Source organism: Pan troglodytes, chromosome 2, assembly GCF_028858775.2.
Source record: "Pan troglodytes isolate AG18354 chromosome 2, NHGRI_mPanTro3-v2.0_pri, whole genome shotgun sequence".
NCBI lineage: Eukaryota > Metazoa > Chordata > Mammalia > Primates > Hominidae > Pan > Pan troglodytes.
In genome coordinates this window covers 106,556,406-106,566,506 of record NC_086015.1, presented here as the reverse complement: position 1 = coordinate 106,566,506, position 10,101 = coordinate 106,556,406, and positions in this window count along the sequence as shown.

The following is a 10,101-nucleotide window of genomic DNA, read 5'->3' as shown; positions in this document are numbered from 1 at the left end:
ATGTTCTTAACAGCCTTATTCATAATAAGGTCTGTCAACAGCAGAATAGTTAAACAAATTGTGGTATATTCATAAATGGAAAAGTAAGCAACGATAAAAGAAATAGACTAGTGACATGTAAAACAACAAGGGTAAATCTCAAAAACAATATTTTGAGTAAAAGCCCTCAGATACAAAGACCACCACAGGCTATGTGACCCCTATTTACATAAAATTCAAGAACAGGTAAAATTTAATCTGTAGAGACAAAAAAATAGAACAGTTCTAGTCTCTGTGAAGTGAAGGAGACATTGGCTAGTTAGTTGCTTAGAGAACTTACTGAGTTGATGGAAATGTTTATTATTTGATTTGTGTGATGATTACATGGTGATTACATTTGTCAACTGCCTTAAAATGATTCGTATGTTTTGCTGTATTTTAATTAGGCCTTAAAAAACAAACATTAAAAGACAATGGGGATACTTTGTGAACAAAAGAAGACTTGGAGATCCTATCATTTTATTTTATTATCCATCGTAAGCTTAGGCTACTTTGAGTAATATATAATCGAAGATATTACGGGGAAATTATGGGTTAATAAAAGTTAAGTCACTGTTACCTGGCAAACGAGATTTGCTAGAATTTGTGTTATCCTGTTGGCACTCTTGCTCTTGTCTAAGGCTGAGAACTTGTATTTGCTGGAATCCTTTTTCCTATAGGGTTCTAGGTTAGAGTTAGCTGATTAGAAGAACTCATACATGATTTCAAGTCATCTGGGGGGCAGAGGTTGTTTCCCTCAAATGGTTTCGATGGTCATACATGGCGATGAACAAGGTAATTTTCCCACGTGAGCCTTACCTTGTTCCTGTTCTCCTTCTGCCTCACGTCCAGCTTGACTTTCTGGCTACTGACCCTGCTGGCCAACAGCAGTCCCAAACTTACCACCAGGTGCTTGACTGAGAGCCTACACAGGCAATGGTTCCCGTGGATCGTGGTGGCCACAAAGGCAGCAATTTTCATTTAGCAGAATTTACATTGGTGGTAGTTTCCACACTCTCTACAAGCTCCACTTTTGCGGTGCCACTTGAATATCTAGATTAGAATCGTTTTTTGAGTTTTTCTTCCAGGTGTATTTTGTCTGAGCATACTTGTACTCCACATGGCATAGAAAATGATTATTTTTCTGATATGGTGATTCCCACTGCTAGGTATTGACTGTCTCATCTGCTCTCACATTCAAGTAATTTATAATTCCCATATTAAAGCTCTGTTTTCTTTTAAACTTGAATGACTGTTCTCCTGACTGATACTTAGGAGAGAAAGGAGTACATAATACTAACATTATATTCTTTTATTTTTTTTTTTTCCTGAGACGGAGTCTTGCTCTGTTGCCCAGGCTGGAGTGCAGTGGCGTGATCTCGGCTCACTGCAAACTCTGCCTCCCAGGTTCACGCCATTCTCCTGCCTCAGCCTCCCGAGTAGCTGGGACTACAGGCGCCCGCCACCATGCCCAGCCAATTTTTTTGTATTTTTAGTAGAGACGGGAGTTCACCACGTTAGCCAGGGTGGTCTCGATCTCCTGACCTCATGATCCGCCCGCCTCGGCCTCACAAAGTGCTGGTATTACAGACGTGAGCCACTGCACCCTGCCCATATTCTACGTTTTAAGAAAAACAATAATTGCGGTTTTTGCATTGTTGGAATTTGCTGTTTGATAGTGGAATACATTCTTAAACAAATGTGGTTATGTTATACATCATTTTAATGGGCATTTATTGTTTTACGTCTTTTTGTTAATGACTTATTACTTGCTGTTTATTTTGTGTTTATTTTAGACTATGGAAATAATGTTACACAAAAGCAGATTGGAACAATTTTCTTTATTCAAGTTCAAAATGGGCGATTAAACAGCAGAGTCAACTTGCAACATCAACAACACAGTGGACCCAGGGACTGCTAACAAACGTTCAGTGCAGTGGTGGTTCAAGAAGTTTTGCCTCGGAAGTGATCCAAAAGAAAAAAAAAAAAAAGAGGTTTTGCAAAGGAGACGAGATCCTTGAAGATAAGGAGTGTAGTGGCCAGCCTGGAAGTTGACAGCAGCCAATTGAAAGCAATCACCAAAGCTGGTCCTCTTACAACCACATGAGAAGTTGCGGAATAACTCAACATTTACCATTTTATGGTCATTCAGCATTTGAAGCAATTGGAAAAGTGAAGAAGCTCAGTAAGTGGGTGCCTTATGAGCTGAGTGAAGATAAAAAAAAAATCATTTTGTTGGCTGGGTGTGGTGGCTCATGCCTGTAATCCTAGCACTTTGGGAGGCCAAGGAGGGTGGATCATTTGAGGTCAGGAGTTCCAGATCAGCCTGGCCAACATGGTGAAACACCATCTCTACTAAAAATACAAGAAAATTAGCTGAGTGTGGTGGTGTAGACCTGTAATCCTAGCTAGTTGGGGAGGCTCAGGTAGGAGAATTACTTGAAGCTAAGTCAATAATAAGGAACAATAGTATTTTTAATAAATCAGGAGACAGAGTTTGGAGTGAGTCGAGATCGTGCCACTGCACTTCATCTTGGGCAACAAAGCCAGACTCTGTCTCAAAAAAAATAATAATAATAAAATAAAATAAAATTGTTTTTAAGTGTTGTCTTCTCTTATTCTACCCAACAACAAACCATTTCTTGATTGAATTGTGACGTGCAATGAAAAGTACATTTTATACAACAACCAACAATGACCAGCTCTGTGGTTGGACTGAGAAGAAGCTTCAAAGCACTTCCCAAACCAAAAAAAAAAAAAAAAAAAAAAAGAGATCATTTTCACTATTTGGTGCTCTCCTGCAGGTCTGATCAACTCCAGCTTCCTGAATCCTGGTGAAACCATTATATCTGAGAAGTATACTCAGCAAATCCATGAGATACACCAAAAAACTACAATGCCTGCAGCTGCCTTCGGTCAACAGAAAGGTCCCAATTCCTCTCCACGACAATGCCCAACCACATGTTGCACAACCAACACTTCAAATGTTGAACGAATTGTGCTATGAAGTTTTGCCTCATCTGCCACATTCACCCGACCTCTCGCCAATTGACTACGATTTCTTCAACCATCTCGACAACTTTTTATAGGGAAAATGCTTCCACAACCAGCAGAATGCAGAAAATGCTTTCCGTGAGTTGGTTAAATCCCGAAGCATGGATTTTTATGCTACAGGATAAACAAACTTATTTTTTGTTGGCAAAAATGTGTTGTTTATAATCGTTCCTATTTTGACTAATAAGGGTGTGTTTGAGCCTAGTTATAATTATTTAAAATTCACAGCCTAAAACTGCAATTACTTTTGCTCCAACCTAATATTATTAGCAAGATGGCTATTTCAATATAACTATAAGCTGATAGTAAGGGTAATGAGTCATTTTACACATCTCTGAAGTAGCTAAGGGGCATTTTAATTAAGTTAACGTTAGGTTAACATATCTGTGAATTGTGACACTAGGTACTCAGTTAATTTTTGTATTCAGACAAATGCCAATATTTGTGTTTCAGATTGATAGTGGGGTGGAGGCAGCCTATACTCATGGCTATTATTCAAGGATAGAGGCTTACATAGGATTTTACACGTTCACTACATGAATCCCAGTATGCAGTTCACATTGACATACACCTTGAATATTAAAGAAGAAAGAGAATGGAGAAATCTGTAATCTTCTTAACTAGATTGGCTCAGAAATGAAACCCATCACTTCTGCTTCCACATAATTGGTGACAACAATAGCCTCACATACTTTCAATGGTCAGTGATTAGGGTGGAGAAGGGTGGAAATATAGTTGACTGCAATATGTTTCCAGAAAGAATTGTAGTCCATAAAAAGAGGCATACATTTTTTGATTACAGCTATGCATCTATGCCAAATCTGGCTACCAAATACCGGTGGAAAGTCTTCCTCCCCTCAGATCAGAATCCCAACAACAGAGGGAGGGTAACCCAAAGTCTCACCTGCCTAATGTATTCAGTTCAATGTTCATATTCTCAATGTGAGGTTTCTCCATTGAATCTGGAAGAGATTCCTCTATTCCTGTAATCTATGAAAACAGAAAGAAGTACTCCTCCCTTCATAGACAGTTATGTACTTGGGATTAAAAAAATTTTTTCTATTATGTTCCCTGGGAAAAACTCACTTGTCCATTGTCTTCCCAGAACCCTGCTCCCAACTCCAAGAACTTCACCTATATCCTCAATGACTACATCTAACATGGATGTTTTGAGAATTTGTAGCTTTAGCAGCCTGCATCTTACTCTTTAACTTTTGTAAGCCAGAGTACTATTTTAAGGCTCAATCATTCAAATAATTTTTAGATCAACTTTTGGAATTTTTTGACAATGCCAATCCTTCAGAATCACAGTAGGCTTCTGATTAACTTCCTTCCAGAGAAGTCTCTGTGCCATAAACACAGCTCAAATTATTTCCTTGGCATAGTTCTTAAATCTGTTTGATTTATTTATTTTTTGACACTATGCTTTCTTTTCAGAACTCACATTATGTTCACAGCTGCCCCTGGAAACAGGATGCTGCCATTATCCCTGATTATCTGCAGCACTGAGTTCTAAATAAGAGCATTATTTAGCCCAGGTCATATGACCACAGACTAGCTGCAGAGGAAGATAAGAGAGTATCTACCATTTTCAACTTCAGTCATGGCAGACAGTTTTTGCCCTTCACTAAGGCTCCAAAGTTAGGGAATTTCCTAAAGAAAAGGTGCACATATGCTAAGAAGTCTCAAAAGTGAAGAATTCCCCTACATTAGTGTATGACATGATTTGAAATTTATACTTAATAATATTCAATCAGAGCCACTCTTTCCTCTATCATCTGAGTATCCATTTGAAGTTAGTAATTATTTCTCTTTAGCTATTCTACATATGCTTTAATATTTATCCCAAATCTGGTTTAATTTACAGAGGCACAAACAGCCACATATTTTTCAGGAGGAAATGCAGGCAGAATAAGTTCAAAGACAGTACTTTTATATAATTCATTGTACCCCATTTTCCATGGGAAATTGTCTGTCCCACTGACGTTTTAATGTGCTCCTACTTAAAGCATTTTCTTTCCTAGCTCCTCTGGAAAGTAAAATACTGAAATTTTAAAATGTCGAATACTTTTTTCAGTTTTCATGCCTCTTAGTTGTTTTTCAAAAACCGGACAATATGCATTTAAAAATAAAAACCTGACACAAAGAATTCTGTGGTTGTAATAAGAAAGCTATATATAGGTCAATTAGGTTTGCTTAGTCATCTTTTCTTTGATTTAAGCATCCCAAGGGAAGATTTATAAACACTTGGAGTATCTTATTAGTCTTTCTGTAATTGTAACCTGTCTAATTTGACCTCTAGCCTGTCTATTGCAATATTTGTTGTATTTTTCAAAGAGGCACATAACTGTTGCCCATGCCAATTGTTATTGAATATTTAATAACATGCAATTTATTCTCATGTATCTCTTCTTTCCTTTTCTAAGGGAATTCTCCTCAGGTACCAGAAATGTATGTCAGTGATATATTTTGTTTACAGCACAAAAAAACCATATGGTATTTTGACAAATATTTAGTTAATTGATTGTCCCAATTTAAGCTTTAAATGTGGTATAAAATAACAGAACTAAAAAAGAATTCATGTAGAATGAGATTAGGCATATTATCAAAATATTCTCTCCTTAATAAAAGTTTCAACAAATTTGTTATTTATAAGCATAATTTCATGTCTATTTCTCTGGCCAAGCAGAACAAGAAGATCTGGACTATACAGCTATTAACACCTGAATTACTCATCAGTAATAAGTAACTGCTGTGAGAAAGACTCATTATAGGAAACAAACAGGTTTTAATTCTTTCAGAAGCAGTACCCCTTGAATCTTTAACTGCATATGGCATCCAAGTATTTACTGAATATTCTATATATAGAAGCCCTGAAAAACTCATCTGAGCTCTGATTGTAAGGGTCTGTGATCTTACCAAGGACAAAAGTGAAATTGAAAAAAAAAGAATTTCTAGAAAACATTTGCATATTTTCAGAACATTCATTTATACTTAGAAAGCTTCAGACATTCAAATTGGAAACATTGAGATACAAAGTGATGACTCTTGTTAGTTTATCTTGTTTTTAATATAAACAGGAACTTTCCTGTTCACTGCAGAAACAACCTCAACTTTACAAACTCTGTTCTTCCTTCTTTAGCTCTAAAAAAATGTTAATATATATGAGAAGTGCGATACTGGAATGCCTGCAAGACAATGGCATTGAATTTTAAGAAAGTCTTACAGAAATATTTTATTACACGACATTGGTGACAGTTTCTGACAACCAAAGTACCATAAAATGGAATTGAATACTGGCAATTGTAATTTGAGCATTGTGAGAAGAACCCTGACTTTTCCAGTATACTTTATCTCCTAATCTTTCGCCTCTTATTCCCGCTCTCCAATTCAGATCATAAAATACATTGTTATTAGGTTAATTCGAATACATTTGATGCCTTAATAAAATGATCGTGTAAAAAATTAGAATTACTTCTACATAGTCTACCACTGAAAGACTTTATTTGCTGAGAATTTTCCACCAATAAAAGTTTTGAAAACACTACAGAATGCATCTAAGAAATTATGTTGTTATGCAAATGATCAATCTGCTTTTAGTTTGTACAAAGGTTTGCATACTTTATAAGCCTGAAAAAATACCAGAAGTTGAAAACAATTTTATATTTCTTAGACATTTAGTATATGATTTTTAAATTAATATTTAAAATTGTATATAAGGAAGTAATTTTCTCAATTTTCTACAAAAGTAAATACACTTCAGTTTGTAGTCAGGACAATCAACAGTATTCTTTAAATAGATGGAAATGACTTATAGAAGAAATATTGCTGTTAATTATAGCAGCTTGTTTTTTAAAGCTTTTATTTTAGAGAGAAATTTCAACTGTCTGATCTCATCTGTCAGTATTTGATGGTGTCTCTTTAAGAGAGAGCATCCTTTATACCTGAGCTTTCAAGAAATTAAAGTATAAGGAATAAGACTGATGGAAACAATCATCTTTCTTACTAATAAAGTGAATATGGGAAAAAGTGACTGTTATCTCTGACCTAGTAGGCTTACTGATACTGAAAGATGCTCCAGCTCAGTCACTAGAGGCAATGGGCCATTCCAGGCCCTCCACTCTGGAGAGACACCACATAACTGAGATCACCTGGGAGCACATACCCCATGTAGGCAGATAACTTCCCAGAAAACAAGGAAAGAGAAAAAACCATGGGAAGTACGTTCAGTTCCTCATCCCAGTTGAACCAGTAAGATAGGTAACTCCTCCTTCCTGTATACCAATAATTGATGGAGCTGAATGAAAATAGAACTTTTACATGAGGAGATTTCTATTTGTCAGGAGAAAACATCAGGAATTGAGAAAAAGCATTCCTCAGTATCGCCTTGTATTAATATTTTACTATAATGTAATAATCATTTTAAATTATTTTTGCAGATAGAATTTTATTAGTGCCCACCCAGTAACATCTCTGTGAAAGGTGATTAAAAATTCACTTAACAGTAAGGGAGTAGGAGTGAATCCATACCTACCTCTTTGGGGGGATGAAAGAACAGATGCTGCTATTAACCTTATTATTGACTGAAACAGTACCAGTGGAATCTTGTTGCTATTCAGCATTTGAATCCTGGCTAATGTAGTTAAGGGACTAAAATTTAATTTAATTTAATTTTAATTAATTTAAATTTAACTGAGAGAGTCACTTGAAGCTAGTGGCTACCATATTGCACAATGCAATTCTATATCTTCAAGAATAGCAGAAATTCTTAGCCAGAAAATATCAAGACTAATGCAAAGAGTGGTACAATCAAGATTCATCATCAGAATCTGAAAAGAGGAGGGCTCTGAAACACTTCCCTGACTAACATATTGTGTTGACCACGCTTAGAGTCTGGCTGATGAGGCTTAGTTGACAGGCTCTGAGAAGCTTTCTTGTACATATTATTAAGAATAGGTTGAGAGAGTTTGAAGCATTTAAGAAGAAACTCATTAGTTTCACAAAAAGTGGTTGTATATGAATCAATGTTAGAGAGAAAAATATGGATATTTCAAAGGAGGTGGCTGTGACAGGGAATAAAGCCAGATAAGTAGTTAATTCTGGGACAAGTTTGGAGAAGATAAGCTCTCGTATTTATTGATAAAACCCACTCTTGGGTACCTGTGAGTACTCTGAGGCATCCTATTTGACACACTCCAGGGTCATACGTTAGAAGCTAAATCTGACTTATAACCACGTTTTTCACATCCCTTGTACCTGTCCTACCCACATGTAGACAAAAATAACAGATAATGTTGGTCTTCAAGGAAAAGAATGAAAGAGGGAGCCTCAGCAGGGTTTTAGTCTCTGGGTTGGGCCATTTGTAAGGCTCTACTTTGGTTTTAAGAAATAGACATATAGGTATAAGTATAGATATAAATGATATAGATATAGATGTAGATAACTTCTTAAGACACTTGTCTTTTTATTTAAACATATCTCTATGAGTTTCTTGCTGGTAGAAAAAACATTGCATTGATGAAATAAATTATTTCTCTATTAATTATTTCTGTTTGTAATGTCTATCTTGTAATTCCCCAGCTAGTGGAATTCAATTTATCTTGTAAGAGCTAGCTTTGTACATTACTTCTTTTGAAGATTCCTCTAAGTCACAACACTGCTCTTCTACCCACTTGTTTGTCTAATTTATAATAGCCCTTAGTATTTACAGGTGGTGTATTCCTTTAAACTTCTCCCAGTCCCCAGATGGGCTGAACATCTACTATAAGCCAGATACTGTGCTAAGTATAGAAGGTATACATAATGTATATAATGTGATAAGATCTAGTAGAGATTTGTACTTGGTCCTGTGCCACCTTAGAAGAGCAAGTAATTGATCTCATCTAGGGAAATCAGAAAGGTCCCTTGCAAAATTTTACATTTGAGCTAACTAAATAAAGAGTAAGAAGGTATCCAAACAGATGAGATAACTGGCTGGTCCCTACATATAACAAGAATTGAAAAGAAAGAAATGGAATGGAATAATAAAAGAAATAGAAATGGGAATTGAAAAGAAATAGAGGACTAAATATTCTCCACATCCTATTTGAGAATTTGGTAATATGGGCCTGTACGCAACGTAGAGGTGTGAGAAATAAAGAGGGAAAAGGAAGTCACATAGGGTAAAAAAAGCACGTGGGGCCAGTTATGAAAATCTTTAAATGTCTCTTGTCAGACTCTGATTTGTTAATTAAATATATTGTCTCCTCAACAGGACTCTGTTTTCATATTTTCCCAACTCTTCAGGTATAAAAGCTTATAGTTGAATTCTTTCTAAATGGACCATGGTGTTGGGAGAAAAAAAACACACAATAGATACAATGGGAGCTTCCAGCTTTGCAAGGAATCAAAGGGTTTTCTGTAGCACTAGTAACAGCATATATCACTTGAGACTTCTCTTCAAAATTGTCTGTCTAGAGTTAAAAAAGGAGTTTATTATTTCTTTGATTTAAACATTGATACTTTTTCCAAAGTCAAACAAAATTTCAAGCATCTGTGAAGTTAGATAAGAAATATGTAAGATGAATTAATTTATTTAGATTGGATGGAGAGAATATTAGGCAGCAGGACAAAGGGTATTAGGAAGCACTGCAAGATAAATAAAAGGTATTCAGGACAAGAGACAATTGTTACGTTCATCAATTTCCTCTAAAAGCTTGGATAAGGGAACTTAAGCTACTGGGAATGAATAAAGTGGGATCCAGAGGGGCATTAATATTTCATGAGTTTTTAGCAATTATTTTCTAGGGAATTGAAAAAACGTTTGGTGGCAAGAGTAGGAAAATGAGAAGTTAGTCTATTCAGAAAAACATAAAAGGGATGATACTGCAGGGAACCTCAAATTTGACAGTAAGAATATTTAATTAAAAGTAACCTAATACAGTATTCCAATCTATTTCTAATTTCTTTTTCTTACACAGAGCATTATTGTATCTATACAGAGAGAGCATATTTTTAATATATGCACATACACATATATATAACTGATAC